The following is a 13,469-nucleotide window of genomic DNA, read 5'->3' on the forward strand; positions in this document are numbered from 1 at the left end:
GGCATGTCATGACATCCCATTTCTCCTTACCTCAGAAAAAGGAAAAGCAGTCCATGAAATCAGACTGAGCATAACCTGAGAAAACTTTAGGAATATACCTAGAAGATGCCTGCTTTACCAATTTCCTATCTTCGATGTCATACTACTTACTTTTATTTTTGTTTCTACTTTTACAAATAATATAAACACAACGTGCAAATATTTATAATGAAGAGGAAAAAAATCGCTCAAGGTCCCAGCACCTCAACCTAAACGTTGTTACCAATAAAGAATATTTCCTTCAGTTGTTTCTATGTGTATTTGTGTTTTTACAAAGCCATGAAATATTGACATATGTACAATTTTGGATCCTATGTTTCACTTCCTCATAAGCACTTTCTCCATGGTATAGACTGTGGTGTAGACTTCATAACAAACATTGCAATGACTGTGTCATAGTCCGTGACAGGAGTGTATCAAGACTCACTTACCCATTCTCCAATTATTAAGACATTTAAATTGCTTTCAATTTTGTGCTAGTCTAAATAATGTTACAAAAACATCTTTAAGACTTAGCCCTTTTCGATATTTTGGATTGTTTCCTAATGATAGAATCCCACAAGTGAAATCAATGGGTCAAGGTGCACGAATGTTTTTAGACGGCCCACTAAAAAAATAAAAGTAGCAAAACACCAAAGCCCCATGAAATCTCTCCTTCATTTAATGAAGAGTTCTCCTCTCCCATTTTTCCACCAGGGCAGGGCAGGACTCCTGGGAGGGAAAAAAGCCAAGAGAAGCAGTGTAGTATCCCAGCGACTTGTGAAATGGCAGAGTGGAATGTGGGCTCCCCTGTGAATCCAGCTTGCATGCACTTGCCCCAAATTGCCACCCGGCCAAGAAGCTAATTAGTAAAAGCATCAGGTGGGTGAGAACAGGTTCATGGCCTGTAATGGCTTATATCATGTTTCATTTTTGCCCTTGGAAAGATCTGACAGTCAGCTTGAAAACATTCAGTTCTAGTGACCCAGCATGCTACAGTCTGAGAATTAAATTTGTTAGTTTTCAGATACCAATCTTCCCTATATCTTAAAGGGTATCTTTCTGTTTAGAACTAAGCATACATGACCAATGAGCCTCTGTTTTCAGCCACAGGTAAGGTGGCACATTTAAGGTCAGCCCTGTTTAATGTTATATGACTAAGTGGCACCTGTCTGAAATGGTCAATGTGTTATAGACAGAGGTTTATTTGCAGACCCAGCTGTAAAAGTCATCCAGTCCTAAGCAGAGAAGGCAACAGGCCAGAGATGCCCTGGCTTAGCAAGAGCAGACCCAACAGGCATTTCTTTCCTGGGCTGCTTAGTCAGAGCCCTCAGAAGAGGCCAGGTCCACATGCCACCTTCCCCTTGAAGGTTTTTCTCTAATCCTCCTCCATCTTCCCTCTGCCCCCAACTCGGCCCAATATGGAAAACTAATTGTCTCTTGTTGGTGTTGCCACTGGACTTTGTACACAGCTCGACTGCAGGACTGTCACACACACACGATGTAGTTTCCACAAACTTTTACTGAGCGTTTGCTGTAGCCAGGCATTGGCTAGGCCCTAGGGTGGATAAAAAAGAGAAATAAACCACAGTCCAGTCCTCATGAAGCTCCCAGTCGAGCAGAATGGGGACAATCCAATGGGAAGCTCTGGCAATGCAGAGGACCCTGCCAAAAACTCTGGGCCACCTGAGCAAAGCTTCCCAGAGGAAAAGGCCATTAAGCTGAATAGGAGACATCTGATAACCAACTTGATGTTGGGGAAGTTGGAAAGGGAGGAGCCTAAGATAGGATGAGATAGATCTTTGGGAGTCATTAGCATACGGATAAAAGGTAAGGTCAAAGAGTGGGCTAGAACATGTAGGGCGGGAGCAGAACAGAACCAAGGATGAAACTAAGGACGGACCCTCGGGAGAAACCATCATTCAAGGGTCAGGTACTTTGCAAATGTGGTAATGAGAGAGAACTTTCTTTATTTACCCCAGTGCCTTGCCCACCCCGCCTCCCATACCTTCAATCTAGATGTTGGAATACATGGTCCAGGGACAGAAGTCCGCAGTTACAATGCAGAGAGGAAGACGGAGAGAGAGAAAGAGAGAAGTTAATTTTGTATCCTAAGCTTCTAAGTACCAAGGCAGAAATTGCTCTAATAGTTTGAGCCAGAAATGGAAGATCTTAGAGATCACCGGCTGGGTGCATGATTTCCCTCTGTACCCTTCCCAACACCTACAACGTTAACTGGCACCTGAAATACCCAGAAGAACTGCATATTGCATGTTGAGTAAATCACAACTCCCCAAAGACTTTGCTGGAGGCAACAGAAAGAGAAGACAAGGCATGAAAGACATGGAATAGCAAGAACAATAATTCTGTTACCTTTAGTTTCTCAGCTTTTCTTCTAAGGAGACAAAACCTCTTTCACTTCTGTTATCCTACTTGTCCTTCTCCACCGCTCTGTGAGGAAATAAAGGCAGATGTGATTGATTCCATTTCACAACTGGAGAAGGCTTTAAGCCCAGAACAGATAGCTAATGATAACTCATTTGACCAAGGTTTCACCGTGGCTTACTTGTGGGGCCAGGATCAGAACCTAGGTCTGATGACTTCCTGCCCTCTGCAGGGTCACCAGACACAAACCTCTGTGGACCTGACTCTCCATTTTTTAAGAGGACAGTTCACAAGAGAAACTCGTTAGGAACGCGAAATTCTCTCTGGACTCTACCGTATCTTGAGCAAGCCAGTGCGCTGCACCCTTAAGAAAAAACCTAAGACATTTTCCCGTATCGACACTGGAGCGGTGAGGTGTAATTTGCAGTGATGCTGCGCTAACATAATTGGGAGTTCCCTGTGCTGCTCTACCCCTTTTGAAGGGAGCCCCATCTGCCTTCAGTCTGGTTTTTGTGTCTGAGTGGGGCTCAGGTGCTGACTGCAGGTGTGGCATCCAGCAGGTGCATGGACGGGAGCCAGAGTTTCATATCTTCATACCAAAGGGTTTGAGTCACTCCCCAAAGGCAGCCCCTCCTCCTCACACTGACTTGCAAGCCCCAGGAACCTGTCTTGACCGAGTTGCCATTGCAAAACTAAATCTAGACTCTGCCTTCCCAGGAAGGCCTAGGGTAAAATCAGTTAAAGTACAAATCTTATAACCCAGCCAACTTTCCCACTCTCTGAAACTAGGGTAGGCATATGCTGCAGGCATAGCATCAGGGGATATATGTACAGAATGACTGTTCCCTACTAGCTATGGAGAAAAGGGGGACCACAGCAGGCCCATATTATGTGTTTAGTACTTATTCTATTGCAGATGGCCCTGAAACCTCATGTGTAAGTATTCATTCCTCTAAAAAACACAGAGTACAGTAGAAAGAACGCACTAGGAATCCTGGACTCCAGTTGCCATCGTGACCAGTCTCCTCCAGGCTGCCAAGAGACAACCACTTAGCCTAGTCACAAAAAGTACCAGGTCAAAAAAGTCATCACATTGCCCTCATGGAAGCCCAACTGAGAGCCTGGGGCAGAAAGAATGCTCTTTGGGGATAGAGGGGGTCATCCAAATTTCCTTAGCTGCAAAACTTGTTTGCTTTTAAAAAAACAATTTGCCCCCCACCAAAGACATACACACACACACACACACACACACACGCACACACATACACACGAGCAAAGAGAAACTAATTGCAGGGAAAAAAAAAACCAAATGTTACCTTAATAAAATGGCTTATTGTCATTCATCATATTTTTCCAGTTCATATGGAAGACTCAAATTAATAAGCTTTGGTTTACAGCCGGTGATCCCAAAAGTAAAACTGGTTACTAAACTAAAATGTGATCACTGTATATAAACAGAGTGAAACAAAATTCTGAAGTGAAAACCTAAATGTAATAAAGAGGAAATTAGACTTCTTCAAAATAGGCTATCTAATAATTTTCCCCATCTGTGAATTTTATCTTAGTTTGCTGTCACATGGAAAGAAATGCCATTAAGTCAATGCAAATCCTGCCCCTTGAAAACAACCAAAATGAGTAAGTGATGTACTAATTAGCTTCCTAATGGGGAAGGTTTTAATTGAACTATTCTATAACAACCTTCATCAAAGTTTCCAGGGCAACTTCATAAAAGGATGTCAAACCTGGCCCATATTTTTATCCCCTTAAAAATAATTCTTGATGCACAGAAACACAGAAAGCTTATTTCTCTTCAATGCTGTTAACACTCAGGCCACTACATTTTCTGATGTCAGCAATCCCCTTCCCACAAATATTCCAAGTATGCACCACCGTCATTCTCCTTTCAATTATGTGGTTTCTCTGCTCCTTTACTGATTGAGTCCAGGCCTCTCAGATAATAAGAAGCATGTGCAGGGAAAATATGCTCTTAAAAAACACATACATCAGTTTCATCTGCATTATTGGGGGGGAGATCATTTGTCCATATCAAAAAGATCAAAATGTGAAGTTTGCTATGGGATATATAAAGGAAAAAAAAAGATCAGCACCAATGCCTAAAGTTGGGGGGCAGTTATGGTGATCTGAAGCAACACCAGTAAGAATAAGGGAGAGCCCCCAAAATCCACCCTTTCTAGCTTGGCCACATGTATATTTAATGTTATCTTAATGTTGCTTTGGGGGGTATTTGAGTTCTGACATACACATGGAAATGAGCCACGAATTGTACAGCAAGCATAAATATTCCATCATTAATAAAAACCAGCTGTGTATAAAACACTACAACGGCTGGGTTTCAGTGACTGGCTATCATCAGTATGTGTCACAAGCAAATATTACTCAAACCTTTCTCCCTTAAAACACACACACACATTCACATACACAGACACACGCAGAAATTTGTTGTACTCTTTTTAATCTTTTGGAAGAGCTTTGAAGAACTCACTGATCTCTATGGCACATTTCAACTAATGTCTCTTTTCGAAGTAATTTTTCATCACCCTGGAAGATGCTAGAGTCCTCTTATTAGAACTTCAGCTTACCACATAGAATGAAAATGTTTAATTGTTTTTTAAGAGCCAAGAGGGTCAATAATACAAATGTTGGGATGATCAGTTATAGTCAGTAAGGCAATGGGGCACCAAAGGGCGCTGCAGGCTATAAGAGAGCAAAGCTCATTAAAAGCAAACACCTGCTCAGGACCTTATAATAAACCTGCTCTGCCATCATGCAAACACCTTTCATCCAATGACCTCGAAGCATGTGTCCAATATGAAGCATGCCCAACCACCTCTGTGAAGTATTAATATCTCTGCTTCCCAGAAGGGTAACTGAAGCTCAGAGCAGCTAATTCATTTATGCTTGGTCACATGGCAAGTCAAACAGGGTTGGGCACAGAAACCCAGATCCTGGCTTCAAGTCACACAGTCTAACGATATTTCATGGAGTTGGGGCAATAATGAAAGTGACTTTACAAACATCAAGAGCAGCCTATAGCGTTAAAAAAAAAAAAAAAAAAAAGAGATTTTCAAAAACTATCTTCGGAGGTATTAGCAAATATATCCATCTGCATTTTCCCCATGAATACATATCATAAAAAATGTACTTAACTTGGAGCTTTCTAAGGACTAAAAACCCATACTTCACTTTCCTATTCTGGTTAAAGAAATTTAATCTAATTTACGATGAGCCACTGGTTTCCAGGAATGAATTCATCCAAAATGGAGATCATATGTATATTATACCTTCTCTTTTTCAAAGGAAAATTAAAAGACCGGGTAACTGAACTCCCACTGTACAGGGAAGGCCTCAAATGAAGAACCCATTATGTGTGGGTCATTCTGCCACACCTATACCTCTTTAATTGTCTCAAATCCTTAGTTTCCTTACTATTTTTTAGTCTAATTTTCAACATTATTTTCAAAGCCATGAAACAGAACATTTGTGCTTTCCCGCTTTTCCTTTCTCATTGGGGAAATTTTATAGTCTACTCAAACTTGTACTTTCTTGATGGGATATCATGATACAGTGATTTAAGAATCCATTGCTAATGGTTTAGACAAAGTAAACAGTGGAACCTAGTTTTCTTTTTTGCTTAAATAGAATGGGGGAGGGGTAACAGGAGGTCAAGGGAGTGGACTGAACAGCCTTGCTAGATACATGAACACCCTTAAATCACAGAAAGGGTTAGGGATTACTTACTAAATCTAGAGACTAATTAAATATTAGTCTCTCTTGGCATTCGAGGAACATACATACATGATTCTTCATGCATACTCAGTCAGGTTCTCATTTCATTCTTCCCCACAGGTTTACAAAGCTAAGTCTTAGGTGAGCACTTAGTTAAAAGAAACTTTGTAAATTTCTGTGACCCACCCCCAACTATGTAAAGGAACTAGGAAAAATGAAAGTGGGTGATCCGTTAGAACGATGGGATTCTTGATGAAGTTTTGGGCAGGATCCTAGCTTTTTAATTTGATATGTTGTTAAAACACAAAACACAATGCATTTATATTGATATATCTTTTTAGGCTTTTTTTTTTTTTACATCCAGATTATTACATGATTGTATTTCTAACAATTGTTGTACCTCATTCTAGTAGGAATCATTCACATTCACATCACAAGTAGAGGTCTAGGAAGGGAACCATAAACTTTTGAGAAATGGTTCTCAAAATCACCCTGTCCAATTTCTCACCATTTACAGAGGAGGACCTGCCAAGGGTGGTAAACTAAGTTAGAGGTGGGCCTAGAGCCCAGGTCCCATTCACCAATAGGCTCACTAGGAAAGCTTATTATAGATTCTTCTACTAAAAATGGCATTAGTTGCTGTTATTTACCAGAAACAATTTTCTCGATCCTGGGATTATTCAAATACAATAACTAGAATTAAATTTTGCAACCTATGTGGGGTAGACAGTCCCATCCTTAGACTTATCAAAATCTGTGAAGTCTGATTTATCTCCAGAAAGTCATACTAGCTCCCTTCTACAAGTGGTTGTAGGCTGGAGCTAAATGTGGCCAGCATTATTACAAGCCAGAATGATTTAGACAATTAACTCCATCCCATATAACAAAAAGATTTCAAAGGCCAAATAATGGCCTCACTTAATTCAAGCTATAATCATTACAACAAAATTCTAATGTCTTCCTTTATGCAATAAATATGTTTCTGAGAAGGCCCAGTTATAGTGAATTTTTATATATCAAGTCATAGCTCAAAGGCACGAACTAGGAAAGCTAGTTTTTCCAAAGAAACCTGTAGTGGGTTCTTTTAGAAAGCAAGTGACCTCCTTATTTTCCTTTTTTTTTTTTCAGTTCAGATTTTGTGTGTTGTGTGAGGAAGGGGCAACTTCCCTCCTTTCTCTGGGTTCAAGGGGGTCAGAAGCTGACCATGGAGGAGAGTGGTGCAGGGTGGGCAGCCTGTTTTAATGCCCCCTTAGGTCCTGGGACCAAATTCTAACCTTTGACTTGGGGGTGGGACCCTAGATTTTGGACCAAAGTCCACAAAAGGCAGCAAGGAACGAAGAAGTAAGCAAGACTGAGGACAACACGTCATAGAAAACCACCAACAAAAATTCCTGGGGACAGGAAATCAATGGAGCACAATTCTGAACAAATTGGTTTAGTCCCAAGCTAATTAATTTGTCAAGCAGATCTCCAAACCCACTGAATCCATGGGGGAAAGAGGTGATGTAATAGGAGATTGGGGAACATTTACCCATTTACCATCTTAAAAGGCTCAGCCACGACCACACACACCTCTCTCCACCCCTTTCAGTGGGTTTTAGCTGCACTTAATGGGTGCAAAGGACAATTTCTTCCAGACAGTCCCTAAGAATAGACTGTTCTCATGCATTCCAAATGCTCAGTCTCCATGGAGGAGGCTACCTGGTCACAAGCATTTCCCAAGAGGGAATATATCCTCTACTTCGCATCACTGGTAACATCCCCTCCACCCCAACAAAACAAAACAACTTCTAACCATCCTGAGAACTTCGAGGGACTTTTTGGGGGTAAAGGAAAAGAAACCTTAAGAGGGGCGTAGAAGAGTGTGAGAAACTCCTCTTGTCTCCAAATGGAAAAAAAGGCCTTAAAAAGCTGGATCAAAGGAAGAAAGGGGGATGGGGGAGACAGGCTGCTTAATTACAAAGACACCCTTTTAAAGAAGGCACAGGCCCTGGGAGAGGGCTCTTAGGATAGGCACAGAAGCAGATGTACCCACTTAGCATTCTGGCACTCAATGGGACCTCAAGGTCATAGCATCCATCCCTCTGCGTTCTGAATAGAAAGTTTTTAAGGGCATTCTAGAAAGAGTCTCATTCGCTCTTTACAAAACTTCAGAAAAAGCAACTCCACAAAATGCCTTGGGTATGCATCTGTCTAATAATTCCTACTTCACAAACCAGAAATGAGCTTTCAATTTCCAAATCCAAAATAGTATTGAAAAATAATTTTAAAATTTCCTTCTAAAATCTTTTAAAATAGGTAAGCAGATCCACAACTTGCACGTAAAAGTTACTCTACACACAAGCATGGCCAGCGGTTTTACTGCGTATCTAGACCATGAAGTTAGAAAAAGCACTTTCAATTTTACAGAGCCACACAGTTTTCCAAAGAAAGAAGTATCTTAAAATGAAGTATGATGTAGTGACAGAAAGTGTCTGTAAATGACACCGGATATACCCATACAGAATAACTGGAACCTGAGTTATCATCTGTAAATACTCTACAACCACCTGGCTATTAAAATGTCCCAGGCCAGTTATAAAATGTAGTTTGGTCAGGCCAACTTTTCCCTCCCAGCTGATCTGAAAGACGATAGCCTTTAAAATTGTCGCCCTGGCCGGTTCCTTCTCTCCCTTCCTGCTTTCCTTTCCCCCGTTAAAATCAACCAACACAACTATTTAAAAATGTAAGTAAATAATTTGTTCCCAAATAAGCAATGGGTTGGTGACATCTTGATAACAGGTCTTTGAGTACCACCACCCTTCTCATTTTGCCATGCTCGCCCAGTTGGAGATAGGTGGGAGATGGGTGAAAATTTATCCCGCATCCGAAATGGTATTGCAAAGTACTCTTAGCTACTAAATGAGGGTGCGGAAAGGTCTAACCGAGAAGGCTTCACAAAGGCTGGCCCGAGAAAGGGCTTTTCACAAAACCTAGTTCAAGGAGACTTAAATAACCTTAGCCCTCCATTATTGAAGATTATGGTGACTAATTATCTTCCTCTCTGAATAGAAGAGGGTTATATTCAAAAAAAGTTTTAAATGCCTCCCAACTTCTAGTCTTAACGTGGGGGTGGGGGACGGGAGGAGGTTAGGAGAACTACATCAGAAACAACTCTCCAGTCTAAACTACATGCTAGAGATTGAAAATGCTGTTTCTCACAAACATCCCCTTTCCTCTCTCATTTAATTGTATCTAGTCCCTTGCTGCAGATTATTATTACACTACTATTAGTGGCAATTTACCAGACTACAAAGACTGTCACTCTCCCTCTCACTTTTCCTTTTCTTTGTTTTCATGTATCGATAAAATCCATCTTGCTGTTGAAGCACCAGTATACAGTGACCCAGGCTTGGGACCCTCAAGACACCTGCATGATCTTGCAAAACTGGTCACTAACATCTATAAAGCAGATACTGGGCAATCCCGTCCTCACCACATACACACACACATAGACCCAAAAAAAGTGTAGCATTGTAGATTACTCCCAGACTTTAGGACTTCAAGAATTCACAGCCCCCGGGGGAGGGCAGTGTGAGCCCCCACCCCAACTCTAAGCATTCAGGAGGACCGTATCTAGCAATCTGAGATAAGCGCAGACATTCCTTCTAGGTAAATGTAGACCTGAAGTTCCCTCGCTCCTTTTGTGCTTAATTACCTAGAGACCTACAAGGACCCCAGGAGGCAAGGAAGTAGAAGTACCATCAAGTAGTGGTACCCACTAGCATCTCTGTAGGACGGGAAAGGAGCGCACACTCTTTAACCGATTTAAGTTGCTGCTCATCCCGGAAAACTCACGGCCAGCTGCAAAGAAAGTAGAACACACGGGCATCCCCACACACATCTAGATCGACTCACTCACGCCGAGGGCACGATCAAGTTCATGCCACCATGGATTCCTGCCCCAGTTCCCCGCGAAAAGTAACCATGCGTCTCCTACCCCTGAAGGCACCGAAGACAAGGTGACGACTCTCTGCTCGCTCAAGTGGCTTCAGTCCCGGGCCGGAGGCCAGGGATGGGCAGGGGGAAGTCCCAACTCCCCGCTGCTCCGCTCCTCGCCGCTCCGTCCGGGCTCTCCTTGGTGGCAGTGGACAGGCAGGATACCGGGCCGGAGGGTGGAGCAGCGGATGGTCGGAGGCAAGACAGGCTGGAGGTGGGGGTGGAGGGGGCGGTGAGAACTAAGCGAAGATGAGGCGAAAGAGAGCGGAGATGGAGGAATAAATCAGGGGGTCTACCAGCTTGGGCAGCCAGAAAGCTCCTCGGAAGGAAGGGGCGTGACTGCGATGAAGGCAGCTCCTGGGCAAAGGATGGGAGGTAGGGGAGGGGGACGAATGGGTGGCTTTTCTTCTTGCGGTGAGCGGCTAGGACCGCCCCGGAGCAGGGGGTGGACTAGAGAGTGGGGCGGAGTAGAGGGCGGGGAACGGAGGGAGGGAGCCGGCCCGGACCCTGAGCGGGGGGGGGGGGGGGGGGGGGGGGCCTGGGGGCGGAAGAGAGGCGGGGCCAGGGGGCGGGGAAGTTTCAAACAATTGAACGGCGGGGTCCAGCCACTCTGGCGAAAGCGGGGGGTCCTAGCTCTAGTCCTCCCGCTAACGTGGCTTAACGCGCTCACTGCGGTCCTGAGAGGCTACGCAAGCACTGGCTGGGGGGAAGGAAAGGGTTCTGCAAAGACTACAATCATAATCTACGACATGAGCGGAGCGGAGGCGCGTGGGAGAGCCCTGCCGCTCCCCACCCAACAGCGGGAGGAAAAAACACAAATAATAGAAATGCTGAAAAGCAGCTTCTCGCAAAGCCTGCTCAAAATAATGCAGGAAGGAGCAGCGCTCCTTCTTTTTCCTTCCCCTCTTGCTTCCTATTACCAGCAGGCCCCCACCCAGGTCGCAGCTCTGCGCGACACCCTTCTTTCTTCCTCCGCTCCCCCTAGCCTCCCCCTTCCATCTCACCCCCGCGTCCCCGCCCCCCTTCCCTTTGGCGGGCCGCGCTGGGGGTGGGGGTGGCGTGGGCGGAGCTTCGCGGAGTCTCCGCCTCTTGGGCGGGCTGGGAGGGCTGGCCTGGGCGGAGCAGGCCGCGAAGAGTAAGTCCCACCCACCAATCTTTTCCTGCTACCGGTTGGCGAATCCTGGCCCCGGCTTCGCTCGCGATTGGTCACTTGAGTCCTCGATCTGATCTTTTTGTCCCACCCGCCCTGAAAATTAATAAAACTGAACAAGAGACTATTGTCTAGCTCTCCGTTCTCCCCCAGCTACTGCTGAGAAGAGAAAGAAGAGACGCTTGGTTTCTCAGTCTCCTGAGAGAGTGCGACGGTGTGTCGGCTGGCTCCCGTACACCTTTGTGGCACTGTCCGGCCCTCTGGGAATAGGTAACTTTTCTTCCCCCTTAATTCATTAGGCCAGGAGGGGGAAAAAGTACGTGAAGTGTCAATGTGGTGTTCACGTTTCCCGGCTGCCAAAAAAAAATGATACTGTCTGAGAACACAGAGGGTTGAGAACGGCATCCTGGGACACTGAAAATCTCCCATTTTACATCTGGGGAACAAAAGCACAAAGAAAACAGTGTAAGGATAGCAGAATAACATGGAATTTGGAACTAAAGGAAGAACTCATTTTGGACTATAGCACTTAACAGCTAGTTGTGCGACTTTTGTTGAGTCGCTTAACTTCTCTGAGCCTTGATCTTTCTATCTGTAAGTAAAGGCTGTAAGACATTCCCTATTAACTTGACACTGATACATGAAAATAAAATGAATTGTGTGTGAAAACTCTGTAAACCACAGAGCACTCCACACATATGTGTCTTCCTCCTTGCATATGTCCCATGGTGGAGAGTCTTGCATGTGTCCAGGAATCAAATATTCTGCTCCTGTGTTTTAAGCATCTACATCCAAGGTGTGTAGGTTTTGTGGCTTTATTTTTAAAAAGTCAACTCTTTTCCTACAGTTTTGAGGGTGGATATGAAGTCAGATCCCTGCAGTTAGAATAATAAATTGTCCCTTTTCTAACCAGGGTGGGTGAGATTTCTCTTTTAAACAGTTCTGAAGTGGCGCCACAACCTACATCTATTGTGGTGCTGCTACTGAAAGAGGAAATCATGCTGTGTATCTCCGAAGTGAACTTGAGAAAACAAACATGAGGGAACACTTACCATGGAAATCACCATTCTCCACAGATCCATATTTCCTAGAAAATGTTACAAGGTGGAAATGAGTCTAATTGTAAAGGTCTTGACAATGCAGAGCTATTATAATGATCTCATGCCAATAAAAAAGTGACATCCAATTCAAGCCCCTCCCCCCCCAAAGGGAGCCTTCTGAGAGGCCATGGATCAAGGCACACAAGGAAACACTATCTCACTGTGAACGGGGTCCCAGAATATAACGGGGTCCAGGAAGAGTAATAGGCTGGTGGCATGCTGTGGGGTAGCCTGGATGTGCAGGTTGCTCTGCTAGGGCTGCTCAAAGATTCAGAAGCAGGAACAAGTGCAAAGTAGATTCTTGGTGTGATTCAGGTTACAGGTGAGGTGAAGTTATTTGGGTGATTTTCAATGGGGAAAGTAAGATTTTGAGAGTTCAAGACATGGGCACGTGGCTTGTGAGGCAAGGGAAGATTATCCCAGCCTTATTTGGAGGGGTGGACAGCAGAGCTAGATTGGGTAGGTATATGCTGCAGACTACTACTGATCACAATGGCAACAGGATACTTTTTAAAATGAACAATGCTGGTAAAATGGAAAAAGTAACATATGCACATGGTAAAATCAAAACTGTAATGAAAGGAGTAAAAAGTTCCTCTCTGCCACTGTTCTCATAGTCCCTTTCTCCCCTTCTCTCCCTGCCTTTGCACAATCTTCAAAATATATTATTTACTTATAGATGTTCCATTTTGGCATCATCAATCACAGCACACCTTGCATTTCTTTACTCAACAATGTCTCCTACTACTCTTCCATCTCAGGATAACTTCCGTTACTTCATTCTTTTTCATGATAGCTCAGTGTTCCATTGCACAAATGTGCCAAAATTCCTTTATGCATTCCCCTATTGAGAGGCCACGGAGGCTAGTTCCCATCTTTTGCCGTTACAGAAAACACTGGGAAGCAAATCCTAGTAGCAAAGGCATGGTGGCTCTTTGTCGGCTGTCTGTCCCTGGCTTTGAAGTTGCCCTCAAAAGACTTTTCCAGCCTGTCTTCCCTACAGCTACAGGGGCCTTCATGCAATGGAAACCCCTAAAACACTTAAATCCTTTAATACCCCCTCCTCAGATCCCGCCTGGGGCATTGCTGTT

The 13,469-nt window shown here is 44.0% G+C and overlaps 1 protein-coding gene and 1 long non-coding RNA gene across 4 annotated transcripts in view; one reads left to right on the forward strand and one right to left on the reverse strand.

The window, feature by feature from the left end:
- AMOT (angiomotin) overlaps positions 1 to 10,547 on the reverse strand; it is a 64,117-nt gene extending 53,570 nt beyond the window's left edge. For 2 of the 3 annotated variants that reach the window (XM_045881724.3, XM_064574489.1), the window contains exons 1-2: positions 10,130 to 10,547; positions 2,392 to 2,469 (exon numbers count right to left, since the gene is read on the reverse strand). The gene's annotated coding sequence lies outside the window, so the exon portion shown is untranslated. Of the gene's footprint in view, positions 1 to 2,391; positions 2,470 to 10,047 lie in introns of all 3 variants that reach the window. The other variant, XM_054508988.1, reaches the window with a different exon arrangement.
- Positions 10,548 to 11,437: 890 nt separating this feature from the next.
- Positions 11,438 to 13,469, forward strand: part of LOC135362028 (uncharacterized) — a 52,506-nt gene continuing 50,474 nt past the window's right edge. Inside the window, exon 1 of the long non-coding RNA XR_010406319.1 lies at positions 11,438 to 11,548. This is a non-coding gene — a long non-coding RNA (uncharacterized LOC135362028). The remainder of the gene's footprint in view (positions 11,549 to 13,469) is intronic.

The sequence above is a fragment of the Mirounga angustirostris genome, unplaced genomic scaffold (assembly GCF_029215605.1).
Source record: "Mirounga angustirostris isolate CCGP_5_RB_7025 unplaced genomic scaffold, mMirAng1.0.hap1 SCAF_11, whole genome shotgun sequence".
In the NCBI taxonomy this organism is placed as follows: domain Eukaryota; kingdom Metazoa; phylum Chordata; class Mammalia; order Carnivora; family Phocidae; genus Mirounga; species Mirounga angustirostris.